Source organism: Phoca vitulina, unplaced genomic scaffold (assembly GCF_004348235.1).
Source record: "Phoca vitulina isolate PV1807 unplaced genomic scaffold, GSC_HSeal_1.0 scaffold14, whole genome shotgun sequence".
In the NCBI taxonomy this organism is placed as follows: Eukaryota; Metazoa; Chordata; class Mammalia; order Carnivora; family Phocidae; genus Phoca; species Phoca vitulina.
Genome location: NW_022589717.1, coordinates 32,986,191 through 33,009,832, shown reverse-complemented (window position 1 = coordinate 33,009,832; position 23,642 = coordinate 32,986,191). Strand labels below are relative to the sequence as shown.

Below are 23,642 nucleotides of genomic sequence, written 5' to 3'. Positions count from 1 at the left end.
TTTTTTCCTCTATCTTCTTGATCATATGGAGTAGATTTACATTAACTTTGTTAACTTCATTATCTTCTAATACATATTATATATGTATTGTTTCTGACTCTGTTTTCACTGATTGATTTTTTTCTCCTCATTAGGGGCCTTATGTCTACTTTTTATTTGCCTGGTAATTTTTTATTAAATGTCAGACATTGTAGATTTAACTTCCTTGGTTGCTGGATGGGCTTGTTCAAGGTAACCAAGTTAAAGGCATATAAAAGTATGTATTAAATAATTTAAGTTCTTTATTATTTTTTTAAATATGTATGTTCTCTTGGAGAAAAGTTCTCTATTGAGGCTTAAAGGTATGTCAAATAGTAAACATTGAAAATGCAAACACTGACATATACTAGACCTGACATACTATCATTGAGTTTGGGCCCAAAATAGATGAAAAACACAAAAAAACTTTCTAAGTGCCCATATATTTTTGTATGGTAAACTATTTGATTCTCTTTTTTTTTTAAGATTTTAGTATTTATTTGTCAGAGAGAGAAAGAGAGCACAATTAGGGGAAGCAACGGGCAGAGGGAGAAGCAGGCTCCCCATTGAGCAAGGAGTCCAATGTGGGATTCGCTCCCAGGACCCTAGGATCATGAACTGAGCCAAAGACAGATGCTTAACCAACTGAGCCACCCAGGCATCCCTATTTGATTCTTTTCTTTGGTCAATTGGGAAATCCAGATTTGGAGGTATAAGAAGCTATGATGCCAAATTATTATCTTTTTCTTATTAAACTGTATACTTCTTGAGGAAGAAATTATGTCATAGACACTAGTGTGTTTTATTATAAAGATATCATATACATTCTTAAATTATAAATATTTAAGAGTTTTCATTATTATATTCTTAGTATGAAATAGAATATGAATGTCTTAACCTGTAAGATAAACTTTTTTAGATGATTTTTTTTAGTAATAATTCTAACCTACCCATAATAAATTAAACCACCCTTCTGAGAAATTCATTTTTAAAGTAATAATCCTGTCAAAAGCACACAGTTCTTTTGACCAGAGGTTATGCTTCCATTACAGCAACTTTTCAACTGATGACATAATTTTCAGGATAAGAGCGTTTAAAGACAAGCACATAGACCTTATTGTTAAAATATATGTATATTTAAATATATGTTAAATATGTTATATTAAATAAATATATGTTAAAATACATATATATATTTCAGCATACAAAATAATATATAAAATAATGTATCCTCTACCAAGTTTTATCAAATAATTAACTTCAGATTTCAAGTGTATATATTCATAAACGCGATAAAGTTTTCTTTTGAGATTTCTAAGTTTTAACTGAATGCTGTCATATTATACATATTAAAAATTTGCTTTGTTTTCTTTATGCATTTTTCCCCCAAGTACTATTGATATATACCATTCCACATCATTCATTTAAAGTTCAAAATACGGTCACTCTGTGTTATTGTTCTCTGTCCTTGAACTTCACATTACTGAACTTACACAGTATATTTTATTCTGTGTCTAGCTTCTTGCACTCAACTTTGTGCTTATAAGATTCAGCCATATTGTTGCATTTAGTGGTAGTTTTTATTGATATGACTAGTTAAGAATCAGGCAATGACTTACGATGAACTTATATGCAGATTTTTGAGCTTCCTTCCATAGTCCCCTATGCAGGATGTTCATTACTTTGTCCTTCGCTTTTCACCTGCTTTGCCTTCCAAAGTCTCTGACCTCTATCTTCCCTTCCCAGTGAGATCGCAGCCTTCTTGGGTTCTAGACTCCTGCAGGAAGAACCAGGATATGGCTTCAGGAAAGATAGGGTTAAGTGGATTTCACCCGCTGTCCTCTTTTCTCAAGGATAGTAGTTTTTTAGATATTTTCTTTATTTTTCCAATTCCTTCAGATGATTTTCTTTTATTTTGTCCCACTTTGGTAATTGCTTTTGACAAGAAAGTTATTCTGATATCAGCTATTTTATCATGCCTGAATTATAGAAAACCCTTTGTGTATAAATCCTGTGTTTTTAAATGTATTTTGGATAAATTTATTTATCTTTTCCTTTCAGATATTTTGTGTCTTCTTAAGGAAATTTAATCTATGTAGTCAAAAAGACATTTTGCTATTTTTTTCTTGTACTTTTTTAAATTTGCTTTTTGATTTTAAATCTATGATTGACCTGAAATTGATTTTTGTATATGTTTTCTATTTGGATGTATTTTTTTCTCATGTAGGTAAACAGTTGTTTGAGCAAACTATTTATTAAATAATGCATAGAACTACTTATTTATATAATTCTGCTTAAATATGCATAGAAAATACTATGTATTCAGTAGAGTAAGTCTTTTTAAATATTTACTTAGATCACATTTGTTGAGATGTCTATTATACCAGGCCCTATGCAGACTACAGCAGAGAACACAACTGTATTTTGGGGGTGGATTGTGCTAATTCAGAACACTCAAATTCTAAAACAACGACATGACTAAGCCTCACCTATTCAAAGACATTCTTAATTAATCAAAAAGTCACTTTGGCTATATTTTTACAATGTCTCTGTATTAGTCAGGATTCACCAGAGAAACAGAACCAATAAGGAGATCTCTCTCTCTCTTTCTCTCTCTGTCTCTTTCTGTGTATCTCTGTCTCTCTCTCTCTACCCATCTGTCTGCTGATTTATTACAAGGAATTGGCTCATGTGATTATGGAGGTGGGCAAGTCCCAAGATCTGTGGGGCAAGTCAGCAAGCTGGAGACCCAAGAAAGCTTAGTTCCAGCCCAAGTCCAAAGGTCTGAGACCCAGGAGAGCCAATCATGTATTTCCCATTAAAAGGCTGGCAGGCTCAAGACCTAACAACTGTTGTCTTAGTTTGAGATTAAGGTAGAAAAAAAGTCAGTATCTCCATTTAAAGACAGTCAGGCAGAAAAGAATTCTCTCTTATTCAGGGGAGGGTCAGACTTTTTGTCCTATTCAGGCTTTCAACTTATTGGATGAGGCCCATCCAATCGGGCCTCCTTGTGGGGGGTAGAGAAAAACCTGCTTTACTCAGTCTACCAATTTAAGTGTTAATCTCCTTCAAAAACACCTCCACAGAAATACCCAGAATACTGTTTGACCAAATATCTGGGCACCCTGTGGCTCAGTCAAGTTGACACGTAAAAGTAACCAACTCAGGGGCGCCTGGGTGGCTCAGTCGTTAAGCGTCTGTCTTCGGCTCAGGTCATGATCCCAGGGTCCTGGGATCGAGCCCCGCATCGGGCTCCCTTCTCCGCGGGAAGCCTGCTTCTCTCTCTCTCCTACTCCCCCTGCTTGTGTTCCCTCTCTCGCTGTGTCTCTCTCTGTCAAATAAATAAATAAAATCTTTAAAAAAAAAAAAAAAAAAAGTAACCAACTCAGTCTCCAAGTACAAATGGATAACAATCAGGCATAGTAATTCATTTTCTGCCCATTTTTATTTGCCATAATAAGCAGAAAGGAATTGTTCTATAAATGCCATTCATTCATTTGAAAGCATGTTTTGAGCCCCATTAAGTTTCAAGCTTTGTGATAAATATTGGAAAGTTACAAAATACTCTATGATATTAAAGAGATACTCATAGGATATGATTAAACATGACTAGGCCAGGAAGAAACTTGCAGGCAGAAGAGATGACCTGCCAACATCTCTCAGGTAGCCAAAGAGTTTGGTCATTCAAGAAACAGAAAGAAAGCCAAGATGCTGAATCATAGTATAGATCAAAGTAAAGATTTGAGTCTATATTCTAAGGCAAATGAAAAGAGATTGACAGCTTTCAAACAGAGGAGTAACATATCTAATTTTCATTTTTTGAAAGATCATTCTGTCCTCTCTGTGAAAATATATGAGATAGAGATAGGGTCAAAATTGGAGGAATGAAGTACAGTTAAAAAATACAATGGTGACCTGGATAACAGCAGAGATAAAGAGAACTAACTATATACAAATAAAGGAAGAATTGATATCACTTAGCAACTGACTGGATTTAGGCTAAGAGAAAGGAAGGTGTCAATAATGATTCTTTGCCTTTGATCTAAGGAATTGTTCAAGAAATTCTAAGGAATTACCATTTGCTAATAGGTAGAATGCTACCAGAGAAACAAGCAAGAATGAGAGATAGCAGTAAGGTCATTGGAGAAGGATTGAGGAGAGATGGGGAGAGATTCCTGATGAATGTCCACTGCTAAGGGGATAAGTCTCAGTCTTCTGTAAATCAGACATTAATGGAAAATTAGTCTCTCAGTTCTTAAGTTCCTTTCTTCTGAAACCACATGCATGAGATTCTCCATTTCATATCCTCTGGTTCCATATTAGATTGAAATCCTTTCAAAAAGCTCTTATGAAAGCTTTTGCCCTTTATTATTTGATCCATTCTCTAGGTTTACATTCTCCTTTCCCTAAGTCCATAGAAAAGGGATTGCCTCCTGTTTGGTCACTAAATCAAAATTCTTAGAATTAGTGCTGATATCACTCAGTCTATTCATTCACTCAAGCATCAGCTAAAGATATTATAACCATACATAGTGATCAGTCAGGCATTGACTACATGTCTGTCCCTAGAACTGAGTGACCTCCAATTCAATTCCAGTTAGACTAAGAAAGGCAGAGGATGCAATCAATAAGAGAATATGTGGTAAATTGTCAGCCACCTATTTCTGAAATATCATGTCAGATGGGGATTAAAAAGTGTCTAGGAGTGCCTAGGTGGCTCAGTCAGTTAAGCGTCTGATTCTTTTTTTTTTTTTAAGATTTTATTTATTTATTTAACAGAGACAGAGATGGCGAGAGCAGGAACACAAGCAGCGGGAGTGGGAGAGGGAGAAGCAGGCCTCCCCTCGAGGAGGGAGCCCGATGTGGGACTCGATTCCGGGACCCTGGGATCATGACTTGAGCCGAAGGCAGACGCTTAACGACTGAGCCACCCAGGCGCCCAAGCGTCTGATTCTTGATTTTAGCTCAGGTCATGATCTCAGGGTGGTGAGACTGAGCCCTGCATTGGCTCCTTGGATCCGCACTGAGCAGGGAGTCTGCTTGAGATTCTCTCTCTCCCTCTCCCTCTGTCCCTCCCCTTCCACTCTCTCTCTCTCTCCCTCTCTAAAATAAATAAATGGATCTTTTTTTTAGTGTCCATTAAATTTAGCATCAATGAGTTTATTTATGTTCTTAGGCAGTTTAGTCAAGCAGTGGATATGGAAGATTAACTGGAAGGGGATAAAAATTTAATAGAAAATGAAGAAGATGCATCTGTAGACAAAAGAAAATGTATGCTAACTAATTTTAATTTCCTCTCTTATGTTTTAAATTTGTCAATAAAGGGGCTCCTGGGTGGCTCAGTCATTAAGCATCTGCCTTCCGCTCTGGTCATGATCCCAGGGTCCTGGGATCGAGCCCTGCATTGGGCTCCCAGCTCAGCGGGAAGCCTGCTTCTCCCTCTCCCACTTCCCCCTGCTTGTGTTCCCTTTCTCTCTCTCTCTCTCTCTCTCTCTCTCTCTCGCTGTCAAATAAATAAATAAATAAATAAATCTTTAAAAGAAATTCGCCAATAAAGAATGAACCCATGAAACCCTAGTCACCCTACACTCACCCCTAAAGAAAGCAGAACCCAGGTCCACATGCTCTCTCTCTTGTTATTCTCTCTTCCTGTCTTCTTTCTTTTTCTCCCTCCCTCTCCCTAAAACGTCACTGTGTGGGCCCTATGCTGTATACCTTCCTTCCTAAAAAAAGTAATAAGGCTTTTTTTTTTAAAAAAACATTCCCTGATGGTTGTTGTTGAGGTGCATCTTGCAATCACAGTAGGACCCACAAGGGCTAATCCAGCTACAACACTGGCTCAGAGAGGAAAAATGTCTGTGGTCTCCTGGTGGGCACAGCTAGTATTTCTGGCCAATAGTATTACTACCAATAGACTGAGACCAGCAGAAAACAATTTACCTACCACCTGGTTCATACTTGTTACCCTAGAATGTCCCTTTACTGCTGTCATCATATTTTCATTTTGTGTCTCATATGTTGAAGTTCCTACTTAGTTGGTCACATTCTTTTGGCTTTGGCTATTGAAATCACTTTAAGAGTAAGTTTGCCAATATCTTTTTTCAGGTGAGTACTTGGGAAAGTTAATTTATTTTTTGAGACTTTGCTTATCTAAAAATATTTTTATTCTGTCTTTACACTTTATTTATAATTTGGCTGACAATGAAATTCAAGATTGAAATAATATTACTTCAGTATTTTGAAGGCTTTACTTCAGTATCTTGAAACTTCATGGAACTCTGAAGCCATTTTGCCATTTTGAATGTTGATCCTTTGCACCTAATCATGAGTTCCTCCCACTCCCTTAACTCCTGAAACTTAATAAAACTTATCTTGGTTTTTCATGTCCCAAAATTTCATGTGATATGCCTCAGTATAGGTCTATTTTTGTTCACTATGTTGGGTACTCTGTCACCTCAATCTAGAAGGTTATCTCTCAATTACATTAAATTTTATTGAATAGCTTTTTTGGGTAGTCTCCTTTTCCTTCAATTATTTTTGCTGCTCCTCACTCATTCTTAATCAAAAATAACTTTTTTCTTCCAAAATATTTTTACCAAGCAAGCAATAGGAAGTAGGTCAAATGGTTTCTTTTTTTATGTAACTTTGAGATTCTTACTGCAGTGAAAGAGATAGATGATGTTTGCTTTTATTACAAAATAAGCTGACATCTCTACTACTCTGTCCTTCCTTACCCTACAAAGGTAGGAATGGAATAAAAGATCAATCAGAAACTCTGTAGGGTATTCTATAAACAACACTAAAATGATCTTAGAACAAGTGATAAGACAGTTAGGTAAATAAGATAACCTTTTATTGTGAATTGATTGTTAATCAGTAAAATCTGGGAGTCATACAAAAGGAACACTGGCTCTCAATAAAAACAAAACAAAACATCAGTTTGAATCAATTTTCTTAACTGGATAAAATTGCCAGGCTTATGGGAAAATTCACTGCTTCACTCAACTGCCATTGGTTAAATGAGATAGCTCATCCGGTACAGTGGATAAAATAAACAATAGTTATAAACTATAACTTACCAATAATAAAGTCAGACTTCCTCATCAGAATGTCTTATATATTTTTTGAAATCTGTCCAATAAGTAAAACTAAGTAATTAGGAATTCAGTGCTGCTTTTGATTGAGTTTTTGAATTAAAGATGAATCCCCAACTTTCTTTTCCAAATTACTGAAACAAAGCATGGTTTGAGGATTTTGCTATGCACATAAACATTAGACTATTGAGTGGGGGTCATCCAGGCAAGCTCCTAGTGGCATACTCAAATAAAAAATGAAGGAGAAATTCCAGAAAAAGATCTGGAAGTTGCAAAGACATAGAGTCTAGTTTTCTTACACATCCCCAGTCACTCTTGCTGCTTCCGGTCCGGAGGATGAGCTGCAGCCTGTAAAATGACACATCCAAAGGCAAATCTCATACAGAATATTATGTTGTCCATCTATGGGTAAAAGTAGAAGATTCAAGCCTTTGGATATTCACTAAGGCTGCTTTGAAAGTAGAATGTTAAATATTAACATGGAATTTAGCCTAATTTAACAGTTTTTCTTTTCTTGTTTTGGAAATGACTGTTTTCTCAATAGCACTGAGAAGTATATTTTATACTTTAGCTGTAACACATCACATCTTCTCAAAAATTTTGCTAAGAGTTTCTGATAAATTGTATAATCATTTAAAGACTAACATTTTGTTTCATGAATTCACCCCAGCTAGTGTCTGTGCCTATTTTTTTAGATCATTGTAAAGCTTTATTAATTTGCCTTCAACTTGCAGTTTAAAATATTACAGAGTTAGACCAGAACTTCAAATATTTTCAGTTTAGTCTTTATTACTAAAGTCACATACTATTATTTATGATGTATTTGTGTGTGTATGTTTTAATCACTTGCAATAAATACTCTTTTAATGTTTTTCTTTTTAGCTTTAGATTTTAATTTTTATCAAATTGGGTTTCTCATACCCTCATTTGAATTTATTATATTAAGAACAGTAATCTCTGAGCTGCTCAGGCAGAAATTCATTCACAATCAATAATTTTTATTTCTGCCTCTATTTTCTGATACTGTCTTCTGGTTTAATGTTATTGTAATCCTGGAATGTATGTCTGTGGCTCTGGCCATTGTTATAATTGAAAATCCCTAGTATTTCAACCAGAAACTGGAGGAGTTGACAACAGATTCTGTGTTAGTGGCACATTAATGGGACATTTTTGATGCAATATTTAGCAGCTGTAAGGCTAGTTAAGGGAAATCTCAGTCCCACTGGCCAATTTCTAGAGTCACCAGTGAGAATAAACTGACAAATGAGGCTCAGAAATAATAAGTGATTTAGCGGCCCAGAGCCCCACAAAATGTTTATAGAAAAGTGAAAACTAAAACACAGTTTTCTTGACTTTTGCTTATTTTACCTAATTTATATTCACCTATGTCATTATTATGATATGGCTCTGACCAAAGTCAGATTTGTTATTGGAACTATTGGACAGTCTTTACATAAGTTATGCAACCAATTACCAATGCAATCAGAATTACCTTAGTAATTATGTTTTAATTTTGGGGGGGGAGAAGCTTGAAATTGAAGAATTTTACTAAGTGTTTATTCTTATATCTTTATCATTTTCCTGTGAATACTGGTGGCTTTATCCACTGAATAGCAATGTTATTTTTTTCAGTGAATACACATTTTGAATTATTTCATTGTTGATTGTCAACCTCCTGTAAGTCCCAGGCCCCGTCTACGGCCTAGTCTTAATCCTAGATGCACACCGGAGTCACCTGGGAGTCACCTGGGAGTCACCTGGGCAGCATTTAAAATAGTATGATCACCTAGATCCTAACCCTAGAGATTCTGATTTAATTTGTTTATAGTTGCACTTAAGCATTGGTATTTCTAAAAAGTTCTCTAAGGGAATCTAATATGTAGCCAGAGTTGAGAATCTCTGCTCTGTGTTATGCAACACTGGTTTCACCCATGTACATTTTCAGACACTCAAGAACTTTTAAATCTAGAATCAAGAATGAAATGTTAGGAAGTGGGCTTAGAATTTATTAATTTGTGCTCTTTCTCAGATAGGAATCTGTCTTATTACCTTTCCGATGGTTAATCATCCAGTGTTGGTAAAGTTTCACTACTATTATATTTCTGACAACTCCAAACTTCATTCTTAGTCTGAACCAAAATATCCTTTTTTTCACTCAGAATTACCTTAGTATTTTTTTTTTTGGAGAAATTGAATAATTTTACTTTGTTTATTCTTATATCTTTATCTTTATCATTTTCCTGTAAATGCTAGTGGCTTTATCCACTGAAGAGCAATATTAATTTTTTTCAGTAGATACACATTTTGAATTATTTCATTGTAATTTATAACAAATCCAGCTGTCCCTTTTTGCATTTAAACAGGACTGAATGTTCTGCCTTTCAATTTATAGAGGACAAAAAACTTTCCTTTACCAGGATTCTAGTTCCAAAGACTTATAGTTGGTTGTAAGTTATAGTTTCATTCTGTATTGGGAAATTTAAAATCTGTGTTTAAGTTCCAACTCTGCCATTAATAAATTAACATGAATCTCAATGAGTACTCATTTTATGTCTGTATGCTAGTATGAGCAAAGTATACAGAAGTCTAATGACAGAAATAATAATAACTTACATTTATATAGTATATTATAGAGAACTACAAGTTCTTTGCCTTGAAGAAGATCTAAATGAGTTGTAGAGATAAGAATACAAGAAAAGTAATGAATGACACAGGCAAACTGTATAAAAATTTCCATGATAAACTTTGGGTTCTGTAAGAGTTAAAAGCATGGGGAAATTAATAATGATAAATATTTATGAAAACCTCCATGAAAGAGAACTTGCAAATGACTTGAACTTTGTCTTGTCATGTTTAAATAAAGAATATGAAGGGTAAGGAAGGTGTTTTATGTAAAGAAAATGGCATAAAGAAGTGTGTGTGTGTGTGTGTGTGTGTAGAGACGGGGGGAGAGAGAGAGACTCTAAATGAAAAGAAAATGTGTTGATACTAGGAAGAAGTAAAGTTAAGTAAGTGGTGTGGAAGCAATGTAGCAGAGTTATTAAAGAGTTCCGACTTTGAAGTCTGATTGATATGGGTTAATTTTTTTATTTTTTAATTTAAATATAATTGCCATATAACATTGTATAAGTTTAAGTATAAGTTTAAGGTGTACATGTTGATCTGATATATTTATATATTAAAATATGGTAACTGCTGTAGCATTAACTAATACCTCTTCCTGTCATATAATTATTTCTTTTTTATACAGGTTTAAATTCTTACCTTACTCTTACTAGCTATGACTGACCTTGGATAAGTTATTTACCTTGTAAGCCTCAGTTTCCATATTATTAAAATAGAAACATGACAACACCTGCCACATTCTGGCTGATAAATGAGACAATCCTTGTCAAGTACTTAGCTCAGCGTCTGTCCTCAATAAATATGAGCTAAAACTTAAATGAAGCCAAGCAAAGAAATAATATATTTAATACGGTTGGAGATTTGTTTTTCCTAAAGCCTGCAAATCAGGGAACAATATTTGAGTCAATTTAGTCTGGCAGGAGAACACCGAACAAAGGTAGAGAGAATTTAGTTTGAGAGACCGTAGAATTGGTTATTTCAGGAATTGAGGCTTGAAGAAGTAGAGTACAACATTAGTGGCATTAAAATTAAAAATGATAGGACAGGTGAAAGAGATTTCAAAGAAATTTTGCAAGTCTTCCTTACTCAGAAAAACAAAACAAAACAAAACACTTTGGTTAATGTTGAGTTTCAAAAGGCAGGGAGCTATCTGAATAAAAGAGTCTAAGAGATAATCAAGAATATTAGCTTGAGTTTGTTGACTGGGAGAACAGGACTGAGCTTACAGATATGAACACCAACAGTATAAAATAGAAGTTAACGTCATAAAATGAGGTCTCTGAATAAGAAAGTGTAGTAGTTGAGCCTTTAGTAAAGGACTTAAGATGGATCATTCAATCTGCCTAATGGTTAATGGATCCTTTTCTATCGCAGGCTCTCAAGAAATATGTACCAGGGCATTACTGATTATTACTATTTCCATCCACTACTTTCTCCATTTCATCCTCTTCTGGATATCCTTTCCTCTCACCATCTTCAGTTTCCCATTTGCTGAGTTGACATAGGCAGTTTCTCTTAAGCAGAGATGAAAGCTATCAACTTTTTCTTTTTTGCATTTTTCTCATTTTATCATTTAAGTGTATTTTAGAGTAAAATTAATATTTGTCAAGCCAAAGACAGAGTTAGACAGTTTGCTGCTGCTTTTAACATTCAATTCTAAAAGTATTTTACATTATCAGACACATGTTGATATTCTATGGCTTAGTCCTTCTATGAATATGTAAATGTCAGTTATATGTTTATTTCTTTCCATTGACTTAAATTTTCTTCTCTTCTTAAATAGTACTGCATATGTTCCTCTTATAATGGGAAACATGGAGGGAAAAATCACATGCATAGCTTTTTTTCTCAATGTGAAATGAAATAATTTGGGCTTTGGTGATGGTTAAAGAGGTAGTTTTCCTTTGTTGGTATAGCAATATCTAATAGATGTAGCTTTTTCTCTTCATCTTCATACTTTGAGTCTGTGGTTCTGTTTGAAGAATATGACTACTGGATTTCTAGGCTGCAATCTGTATTTTTGAAGTTAACAGAGCCTTTAAATATATATTATTTCTTCTCACATTTTTATCATTTGTCTTTTCTCTTCTGCATAATCAAACTTGTTCCATGCTGTTTTATTCCTTTTGCTTGGAGGGTATTGGTAACAGAAGTAGAAATCAGTGAGGGAATCTGTTTTTTCACCTTGTCCTAGGTGGGTCCTCTGGAAGTGTATACTTGATGGTATATTAATGTTTATGTAGTTACAAGGAGGAGGAAGTGGTAACAAAGATGACTAGCAGATGGTGTGCTTCAAAGGCTGTGTGGTTGTTAAGCCAATTTAATGGCTGTTACTCGGGCACTGGACCAGATACAAAGTCTGCATGGTCATTTTTATTACCGAAGTGATGAGTATCACAGGCTGCCTTGATTCACAGTAGACTTTTGTTAACCTGTACCATGGACAGCCTTTATTATGGTGCACCCCAAGTGGTATGCAACAGATGCAAATGTGGAGTCATTATGGAAATGAACCTACACTCTTATTAACTCACAGAAGGTGTTTATGAGGGTCATCACGCCTTTCATTTGGCACCTATGTGAGATCTGACTCTTTCAGGGATGGTGCTAATTCATTTTCAGCAGCGATTTTTACTCTACTCACTGACTGGTCTTTTGAAAATCTCCTAAATAAATGTGGAAAGCAGACACAGTTTTTTGTTTTTTTTTTCCTTTTTTTTTTTTTTTAAAGATTTTATTTATTTATTTGACAGAGAGAGAGACAGCGAGAGAGGGAACACAAGCAGGGGGAGTTGGAGAGGGAGAAGCAGGCTTCCCGCCTAGCGGAGAGCCCATTCGGGGCTCGATCCCAGGACCCTGGGATCATGACCTGAGCTGAAGGCAGACGCTTAACTGACTGAGCCACCCAGGCGCCCAGCAGACACAGTTTCTTAAAGATTTAGTAAATGACAAATAGGAACAGAATAATTTTTCATCTGCATAGCAGAGAGGATGTCCATTGTATATAAACACTCTCCTTATTACTCAGGGCAACTATTGTGGTATTATTTACCTAATTTAGTAGTTAATACATGCATATGGATGTAAACCCATTAAAGTTACACTTATAAATAGTATTTAAATTTTTTCTATTTTGGAGGAAAATATAGTTTGGCTTGACCTATGCCTACTTTAGATAGGGATAAATAACAATCTAATTTTGTTTTAAGTGGAAATATGTATGTCTAGAGGCTTTTAGAAATAAATCATAGTTAGATAAAGTAAATTGATTAATCAGAATAAATAATCAGCAGTTGGTTATATGTTCACAACTGGTAAAGATTAATTTCTAAACTTCAAAGGGCATAGAAATGGCATTTTCAAAAATCAAAAGAATACTAGACTACTTTATTTTGAGCAAATTCATTTTAAAGGCATATCTTTCCTTTTGATTTAGATATTCTTAAGAAATGCAAAACATTGGAAAGGCATGAAAAAATGAGGAGTTGTAAGGACAGTAAAAAGTAAGTAAACATCCTTTTAGATTCTTCTAGCAATATTGAGGGAATTTTGAGTTGCCAATATAATTTAAAATATTGCTTTTACAAATTTTATTTTCAGGCATTAGCTTTGATACTTATGCATGAGAAAATGATAAACAACTTTCATTAGTTTTACAATTCCACCAGGAAAAAAGGAGTATTTTTATTACAGTGTTCTTTCGTGTAAGTAATAAATTCTTACTTATAAGATGAAGTGCCATAGTTTCTATCTGTAAGAGAAAGAAATGTGTGAGTGTCATAGTCCTTTTGTAAACAGTGATACTTTCTAGCCCTATCAAATGCTGTTTCAAATCCCTTACAAAATTATATTCTAACCATTTCTGTATTAATCATTTTGTATTTATTTAACATTTATTTCTAGCAGTTTCATAGTGTACGATAACAATAATAAATCATTTACTTTTAGTGCTGAGTTATGGAGGTGAAAGATGAAGGGAGGAAGACAGTAATGATAGAATTTATCAGAGTTACATACAATATCTCAGCTAAGTCAGTCATTAGCTGGTGGTTTAAGATGAAAGTATAAAAGCACAAAATTCATAAAATAGTTTCAAAACATTCAGCGTTGAACATTACAAAGAGTTTCACATTTTTTGTAGACCTTTCTAAGATTGTTCCTAGTTCATTTAGTTAAAAATATATTTGTGAACTTCAATACCTATTATGAATTTTTTGATCACTGAAAAAATATACAGATATAGTCTATTTTTTTAATTAAAAGAAATTAAGGTAGATGTGGTTCACTTCTATAAAAGCTGTCCTTTTATGGAAACACATTTTTTCCTACTCTTAGACATAGCAACTGGCATTTTCTATGTAACTCTCCTTCACCAATTAAGTAATTAGTTAATTAATTAGTTAGTTAATTATTTAGTTCTAGAAGCATATTTTTGGTTCCCCACCATATACCAGATCTAAAAAAGTACTTCATAGTTATCCAGGATGCCATGAGCCGGTCTTTCTTGGATGGGTCTCATTTGTAAAATGGAAATGTATCATTTTTGTTTGTTTGTTTGTTTTGTGTTTTTTGTTTTGTTTTTTGTTTTGTTTTGCAAATGTATCCTTTTACTTGTACTACTATGAATTAACTATTCCCACAACCAAATATATAGTATATTTTGAAACTCGGTTTATTTTTGAGAGTTTACAAAGAAATCACACTGCTTTTAGTTAGACATTAACAAGGTTCTTTTGAGATTTTTAATTTTAAGGATAAAATATTTGAGGCTTCAGTCAATAACCTAAAATCTTGAGGCTTCACTGTCCATTTGTCCTAGTGGTAGAGTGAAATAAAAATGATTTTCTGAGTCAGATTGGTGTCAGACTCTTATTTGTTCCCTTTGCTCACTTCTGTCTGAAGTTTGAGTAATCACACACAGTATCTTGTCAGATTCTTTTCAGCACTCTGCATCTACATAAGGTAATAACAACTTTTCTTCAGAATCCAGACTTTTGCTAAACTATGAAAGAAAGTGTTTCTCTTTAATCATTAAAATATAATATTTATGCCCCATCTTCTATTTTAGGAAATACAAATTAAAATTTACTTCTGTTCAATATCTATCAAGTTTTATTTTGAAAAAAATAACAGGTAATGTGATATTTAAATTTGCTTAAGGTTATTATTTTTCAATCCATAGGTCATAAGATATCTGTGGGTCAGGAAGTTAATTTAATAGTTCCTGGCCAATATTTAAATACTAAATGAACTCAGAATAAAATGCAAATTTCAGAGGACATCTTATACAGTAACAGTATACGCTGTTTCATTACATATGTGTGTGTTTATATTTAGATATGCTAATATATATTTTACTCTCATTCGTAAAATATTTTATGTTTATCTTTGTTAATCTATAACATCACTAAATAATGTGCCTGGATTCTATTATTCTGGTACCATATAGAAATTATTTTTATTGCATCATTCTGCTTTGGAATAGTGTTGTCAGTTTACAACAAAGGGCATTATAAAACAATAACAACACTACACAGAATCTGTTATTTATTTAATAAAGGAAGTGGTAGATACTGTTATTCCTTCAGTACTTGGACCATAGTTATTACTTTGTAAGAATCCAGAGGAGAAACTTACTTCTTTTTTCTATGCTAGCAATGATTCTTCTGACAAATTTACTATTTTCATGTGTGTGTGTGTAGACAGATGGGAATTTTGAAACATTTGTAGGCTCTTTTCTCACAAGTAGATAGGATTTCTGGCTTGCATTTTTATGCATTAATTTAATATTGATTTCATTTTACATAGTGAACTTTTATTTTAATTTCTCTCTGCTTTATTATTTATTTTAATCTTGGCTTACAGTTAGAATTTTAAAAACGAGATATAGAATGAATAAGTCCATATGTAGAACATTCATATATCCATCATAAGGAATGGAAATGCTGCTTGATCTGCTTCTTACAGAGTCATTATAATAACCAGCTAATAGTCAGACTGATACTTTCAGGCATGGCCTTGAATAGGAGTTATGACAAATGAGATGAACTAAATGTTTTGGATAGGAAATTATCTTTACACACATTCTGTCTTTAGAGAAATAATAAATATCTGATTTTATAAAATGTATTCACCCAAACATACAGAAGTATTATCATTTAGTGTTTATAATATGTTTAGCATCAATATTATGATTGTAGATTCTGGAGGCTGAACCCAGGGAGTTCAGTCATTCTGTGTCACTTAGTAGCTATGTCACCTGGAGCAAGGCATTAACACCGCTGTGTCTGAATACCTTATTCTTAGTGAGGACAATAATAGAATCTATCTCTTAGAGTTATTTAGAAGATTAAAGCATTGAATATATGCAGTACTGAGAACACTATTTGGCTCACAGAAATAACTGTATAAGTTAGCAATTATTTCCATCCTATTCCTATCCACAGCCACAGAACTTTTCAGAAAAACAATTCTTTTAATGCCTTCTCTTTTCTTTTTCTTTTGCAAGCCTCAGATCATCCTTCTACATTTCAATGATATGCCTTTCAAGAAGTTCAGTAATCCCTGCCACTTGGTTCAGTAAATTGGTTTCCTTAATCCTTTTTTTTTTTTTTCCCCCTAGGTTTGGAAAACTTCAATGGAGCATTGCTTATGTTAGAGAAAAGAGAAAATCTTAGGCAAGTGCGATAAAGAAATGACAAGAAAGATTTCCAGATAGGAAGAATATGCACTTGCTCTGTGAGTCCTGGCATTACTTTGATTTTAATTACTTGTCTTTATCTTTTGCTTTCAAACTGAAGAAATGTTTTATACTTAATAATTCTATTGATATATCTTTTTTGCCCAAGATAGTACTCAGAGTACAGCAAAGATATATATGTGTGTTTTCCAGTTTTCACTAACACTGAATATTAAGAGTTCAAACTTTTTATGTTATGTAATGAAATGAATATGATTTCTTTTCTGAAAACTTATTATCTCTCTTACCCATCTACTTTCACTATCTCATCCAATTTTCTCCCTCTTCCAAATTTCGTGTTCCATTTTCCCTCATATTTAGTATCACAAAAATAAAGATGCTGTTCATCCCCTCACATTGCTCTCCTCTATAATATTGTGAGTATATACATTAGCTAGAGTCTTGTTCTTAGAGCGTCATTACTGTACTGAAGAATCAATCCAGTAAGCATGGTTCTTACCCTTTGTAAAAGAAAAATCAGAAAAGTATGCGATCAAGTTAAGATGCTGTCTTTGAAAAAGACTAAAGCCACAGCATATAATAGGAACCATGTGCTAAGAATGTCCAGGAGAAGATGTTCTTTTCCTCACACGGTTCCCTTCAGAAGTGCAAAGCTATTTGTAGCCTCTAGATGTAATGGACTGAAAGCTCTCTATTTCTTGTCTGTCTACTTGTCCCTCAGGTATTAGCTCAAACACTGCCTTGTCTAAGAAGACAGGCCTGTGTTTTCCCTGGCCTTAAGTTCCATGAGAACAGAGTTTCTCCTTTGATCATTGTATTTACAACTTCTATTGAACTAATTATAGTATAGTGGTCACTGTTGAATTGGCCGAATTGATGAATTGAATATGAGTAGAATTAAATGTAGATCTTCTTCCCTTTCTGATTAAAGGCAATAAATATTACTGATGGTGTGGAAAAATGGTTTTGTTTTTGGGTTTTTTGGCTTTTAACATAGGATTCACTCTTTGGAGCAACATATAATAATAAATAAAATGAGGAAACCCATTTCTATGTATCAAGTTTTAATATAAATTTTGCGAAATTCAAAGGGAAAGTGAATTGGCCTCAATTGAATAAAGCCCTTGGGTACTTGCTACAAGTACAGTAATTTACTAAAGGTTTTGACTGATTTAATTAAAAACTGAGTAATAACTAAAAGTTTTTGTATGGATGCCACAATATTAAAATAGTCTTTTCTATGAAATGTTCCACAAACATTTCAGAGAAATTATCTGAAACAAAGTAGCAAATAAATTTGAAAAATATTGCATACATTATCTTGTCTTAGAGAGTCATAATTCACATTAATTTATTAAAACCTCTGAAAAGTCTTACAATAAAGAGATATGTAATTTTTAAAATGTATTTACTAAATGTATTTGACCATATTAACATCCCAGGGGTGTTTCAAGAGAAACACTTTTGAGAACATATAATGAACAATTTGTATCATTTATATATACATCCTGAGGAAGGAAAATAAAGAAAGTGTTCTTAAGAGAAACATAGTGCTGTCTTGCAAGTTGAATTCCTCCTAAGAGAAAAAAATTAAACTTTTAACAGAAAGATTACCCATAGGAGTTGTTGCCCTAGAGTTAGGCATCTGGGAGAGTAAATATAAAAGCAGATCTGAAAGTATGAGATCAATAAAAGGGGAAATGGGAAGGATGAATCTAGCAGTGATTGCTTTCAAGGAGGTAATCATTAAATAAAGTGAAATAGACCTGCAGGGGGAAAAAATCAAGCATCAGGAGTAGAATCAGCTTGAACTGAAAGACATCTATACCTTTTGCTTCAAGTGAAAATAACAAAGAAAAGAAATTTTGTAACTCTTTCTGATTGTCTCCTTGCTTATTTTTCCAACCAGCAGATGCAGATTCATTTCCTTAACCTTACACCTTGAATGATGGGAAGTTTCAGAGGCATATTAGATCACGACAAATAAAAAATATTTTCACAAGGTTTGAGTCTAAGCATCAAGCTATTTTTGAGAACAGATTGATGACCTTCATTTGTCAGGTTTGCCGGATGGAAGTCCTAAGTATTGAATTCTCTCATTGTACTGTATATTTTAGGAAAATGTGATCTCTTAAGTACTATGGAAGGTTTGCAATCTCAATATGTGGTATTCTAAAGTTATATAATTTCTTTACTACATTCTATATCACCTACTAAACCTCTCAAAAGCACAAATGGGAGCTTATTTCAGTGGAGATATTTTCCTGAAAACTAAAGAAGAGTTTTTATAGATATTAATACCAGTTATTGGGAAAGTATTGGTAAATTTTAATATTTATAAAGAACAATCACAATTTAACAAGTAGAATAGAATTGGGAAACAATATATCAAAGGTCTGTACTTGGGTATTATGGAGTTCTATTATTAAAAACAAAATAAGCAAACAAAAAATTTCTAAGGAGCAGAATCAGGATGCCTGGATGTTCTGGAAACTATAGCCAGAATCTATTGTCACTTACTAATGGCTTATCAAAAATGGATAGATTAGGGGGCGCCTGGGTGGCTCAGTCAGTTAAGCATCTGCCTTTGGCTCAGGTCATGATCCGGAGTCCTGGGATTGGATCCTGTATTGGGCTCCCTGGACAGCCTGCTTCTTTCTCTCCCTCTGCCCCTCCCCCCCTGCTTGTTTTCTCTCTCTCTCTCTCTCAAATAAATAAATAAATAAAATCTTTAAAAAAATGGATAGATTAGAAATTCATTTATTCAAAAACTATTTATTGAGTACCTATGTAATGATCATCAGGCTAAGCATTGGGAATATAATAGTCAACCTGAAAGATATAGTTCCAGGACTCAAGAATCTTACCATTTGATGGGGAGTATAGAAAAGAAGGCAGGAAGATAAATTTTTTAGAACATATTTAATGATACATTGTATGAAATAGCTTCTATTGGAGAAGGCTATGAGTCAGAGAAGAATTCTCAGAGAAACTGACATCTAATTTACAAACACCTACAAAGATATAAGTAGGTGCTAGAAAGATTCGGATGAGAAGAGAAATGGATTAAAGCAGAGAAAGGAAAATTATGTGTAAAACCCTGAAGGTAAGGGAAATTACAGAGGATAATAGATGGGAACATTCAAGATTGAAAATAGGACCAGAGTACTAGGTAATTTTAGTGTCCCAGTAGAAACATGAGTTGGAATAAACCATGGGAAAGATAGAAAAAAGAGAATGAGTAGAAGGGTTTGAAACATATTTAATAATACTAATAATAGGTAGAATAACCATTATTGAACACTGCCTGTTAGACACTGTAGTAAATGCTTTCATGCACTATGGCATTTATTCCTCCCAAATTTCTATGAATTAGATTTTTTTTATTAAGACAATTTTTTAAGAAGAGCTTAAAATTCACAGCAAAACTGAGGGGAAGAGACAGAGATTACCTCCTGTTCCCACATGCATAACCATTCTCATTATCAACATTCCCCATCAGAGTGATACATTTGCTACAATTGATGAACCTGCATTGAAACATCATTATCAACCAAAGTCCAAAATTTACATCAATGTTCATTCTTAGCGTTGTACATTTCATGGGTTTGGATAAATGTGTAATGGCATGTATCTATCATCATAATATCATACATTTTCACTGCCCTAAATACCCTCTCTGTTCCTCTTATTTATTTTTTTTTAAAAGATTTTATTTATTTGACAGAGAGAGAGAGACAGCAAGAGAGGGAACACAAACAGGGGGAGTGGGAGAGGGAGAAGCAGGCCTCCTGCAGAGCAGGGAGCCCAATGCGGGGCTCAATCCCAGGATCCTGAGATCATGACCTGAGCCAAAGGCAGACGCTGAATGACTGAGCCACCCCGGCACCCCCGTCTTATTTAATTTTTAAATTATAAAATTTTCTCTTCTTTGGTCAATGGGAGGCTCTTCAGTTAGCTACTAAGTCTTTTTGAAGTATAGTGCATTAGCTATTCTGGGTCTTTTGCTTCTCCAGTGAAATTTTAAAATAAGTTTATCAATATCCACATAATAACTTATAGGGATTTTGATTGGGATTGCATTAATCTATAGACTAAATAAGGAAGAACTGACATTTTGACAACATTGAGTCTTGCTATCCATGAATGTAGAATATCTATCTATTTGGTTCTACTTTGATTGAGGTAGATATTTTTAAATGAGAAATTTTATTTTTAAATTATGTCTTAAAGAAATTTAAAAATAAAGAATCTAAGGCTCAGAGAAACTCAAGGTCACACAACATTAAGAAGAGGAATAGGGACTTAGATCCCAGCTGTCTGATTCTTTTTTTGTTGTTGTTTTTGTTTTTCAGGCTGCCTGATTCTAAAGTCCATTCACTTCTCCACTATATTAAGAGAGAAGCAATTAATTTGCTGTAGGGAATGGAGAAAGAGAAGGGCTAAAGTTTTGTGTTTAGTTTTCTTGTTTGTTTAGCTGGGTTGATAATGCCATTCGATGGGATAGGGAACATGGGAAGAAGATTAGGTTGGGAAAAAATGAGTTAAAGGATAGCTATTCCATGTATGAAATATTCTTGGGATATACAACTATAGATATTTATCTATATGATATAGATAGAAGTATATAAGTATACATTTTCATGAGATAGTTGAAATATACATCTGGAGTTCAGAAAAGAGAATGTAGCTATAAATGTAGATTTAGGAATTGTTAGTATAAATAGCAGAGGAAAGCCAGAATTTATTTCCATTGGTGAGTCTAGAATATTAGCATTATATAAAAACAGTGATGAGGTAAAAAATATGCCCTGATTGATGATGGCCATGAGGAATTGATATATGTGGGCAACTCTAAGTGTTCTCAATAAGACCTGTCATTCAAAAGGATGATTTGCAAACACAAGAGATGTCCATTTATACATTCATTAATTCATTTAATCATTCATTTTCTGTGACACACATAACTACTGTAATAACCTAATTCAAATGCACAATTTATTCAGAAATCCTATAATAGAAGATTATATGGTACAAAAATATATTTCCATTTTTCTTTGCTTTCAGACCGGAACAAATGAGTTTAATTCTCTTCTGAGACTAGATTCTGTATAATCATCATTTGGGGAGCAAAATGACTCAGTGAATCCATGTACATTAACAAAAAGGTTAGCATTATTCAAAAGGAGACTAAGGTTGTTTCATGTCATAGGGGACCAATTAATGAAGTGCTCACAAGAAAAAAGCACTTCCCAAAACAGGGACATTTCTGAGGGCTACATGTCAACTCTTCAAAATGCTACACACTCATAAATTCATGCCAGTGGTAGACTCTCAGAAAATATTTAAACTTCTATTAGGACAAAGGGAACCAATATGCTACCTTGTTTTTAGACTTGCAGAAGTTTTTTATAACTATTATCAGTTGCTATTATTTCTCTTACTTCTTTGTATGTCTGTAAATAAAACAATAATTTAAGAATACCCTAAATGACAAAGATGATTATTGAATAATTCAACCAACTTTCCTACTATAGTTTGAATGAACATTTTTCTTCACTCACAGCTTAGTTTCTTTCACACATTCGAACTTTATATTACTGAATTACGGAAGAATCTGAATATGGTATTTTACTACTTTTATCCATCACCAATATCAATGTAATTATTTTTCTTGTTGATATAGAGAGTTTGTTCAGACCACATGCATTGTTAATTACATGCATAATACTATTATGTAAACACACATATCACATGTTCTGTGTGGGTTGAACATATTCATAATATTATTCTTGAATAAGGTGAACAAACAATTGGGATTCCTACAGATTTTAGATTTGTTCTTTTGAATTATCTGGGAACCAGATATATTTGATTACTTAAATCTACCCAGGATATTTCCTTGAATTAAAAAATCTTCCAACTGTTGGGGCACCTGGGTGGCTCAGTCGTTAAGCCTCTGCCTTCGGCTCAGGTCATGATCCCAGGGTCCTGGGATTGAGCCCCGCATCGGGCTCCCTGCTCGGCAGGAAACCTACTTCTCCCACTCCCACCCCCCCCGCTTGTGTTCCTACTCTCCCTATCTCTCTCTGTCAAATAAATAAATAAAATCTTTAAAAAAAAATCTTCGAACTGTTTCACAATAATCTGAAATCACCACAGTTAGTATAAACACATTATTCTGTTTGCTTTGTTAACAGTGTTGGGAAAGAGCTCTTATTCAATAGTCCTTCCATGTGGAAGGTTACTTTTTAAAATAAAATTCCTGGCGTCTCTCTATCTTCTCAGTCTTTCATCTATTAGCTGACTGGTGAGGTTGGAAAGAGGAATTGGTTATGAGTAGTTAAATCTCTTTGTCTTTTTGCATCTTAGGAGTATGCATAGAAGAAGCATCTTTCCATGCTCCCTTTCTATGCTTTATGGTTTATTAAAAAAAAAAAATGCAGAAAGCAGACCTCTTGAGTGCAGAGTCCCAAGAAGAAAAAGATAAGAAGGAGCTGACTTACCCATGACTAATCAGTCTAATGATGGAGTACAATCAGAATTAGGAAATTCATTTTGTCCCAATACTCAAACCACATTCTAAGATTTCTGTTTCATTGGTAATAAAGTTAAGATTTTGTTCTAAATATGATTTCTTTCATTTTTCAATTAGTTCAGAACTTGGGTAGAAAAGAGGAGTGTCATATTTTGAGGCTTCTTAAAATTTTACAAGAGTAAAAAAAATAAATTCAATGAGAAATATATGAGCATTGATGATATATTCATCATTGTCTTAGATACTATGGAGAGAAAATAAAGTATATAATCTTCCCTGACCCCAAAAGCTTATTATTGGGTGGAATAAAAGCTAGTGTGTGTGAAGCAAATGGAGATTGAAGGGTTACGAATGCGGTAAGAATGTGGAGAAAATGAGGCAAGTGGAGCTGGAGCAATTTTATATAGTTTTATAGAGGTGACAGATAAAGGTAGCATAGATAGAGGGCAGAAATTATAGCTCACAGTTAATGATCAGGGAACACTATAGTTGATTATTCTGGAGACACGGACGACCCTTGCCTGATTGCAATGGAATGAAGCTTTAATTCCTGGTCAAAGATGGTTTCAAAATAAAGAACTATGTTTACCAGGAACATAAAGTGAAAGCAGAGTTTATATATATATATATATATATATATATATATATATATATATATATTGTAATA

At 33.7% G+C, this 23,642-nt stretch overlaps 1 long non-coding RNA gene across 2 annotated transcripts in view; it reads left to right on the top strand.

Annotated features, from left to right (window-relative positions):
* Window positions 1–18,969, top strand: part of LOC116637380 — a 42,685-nt gene extending 23,716 nt beyond the window's left edge. For both annotated transcript variants that reach the window (XR_004300470.1, XR_004300469.1), the window contains 3 exons: window positions 13,174–13,240; window positions 16,360–16,475; window positions 18,350–18,969. This is a non-coding gene — a long non-coding RNA (uncharacterized LOC116637380). The remainder of the gene's footprint in view (window positions 1–13,173; window positions 13,241–16,359; window positions 16,476–18,349) is intronic.
* Window positions 18,970–23,642: the final 4,673 nt, after the last annotated feature.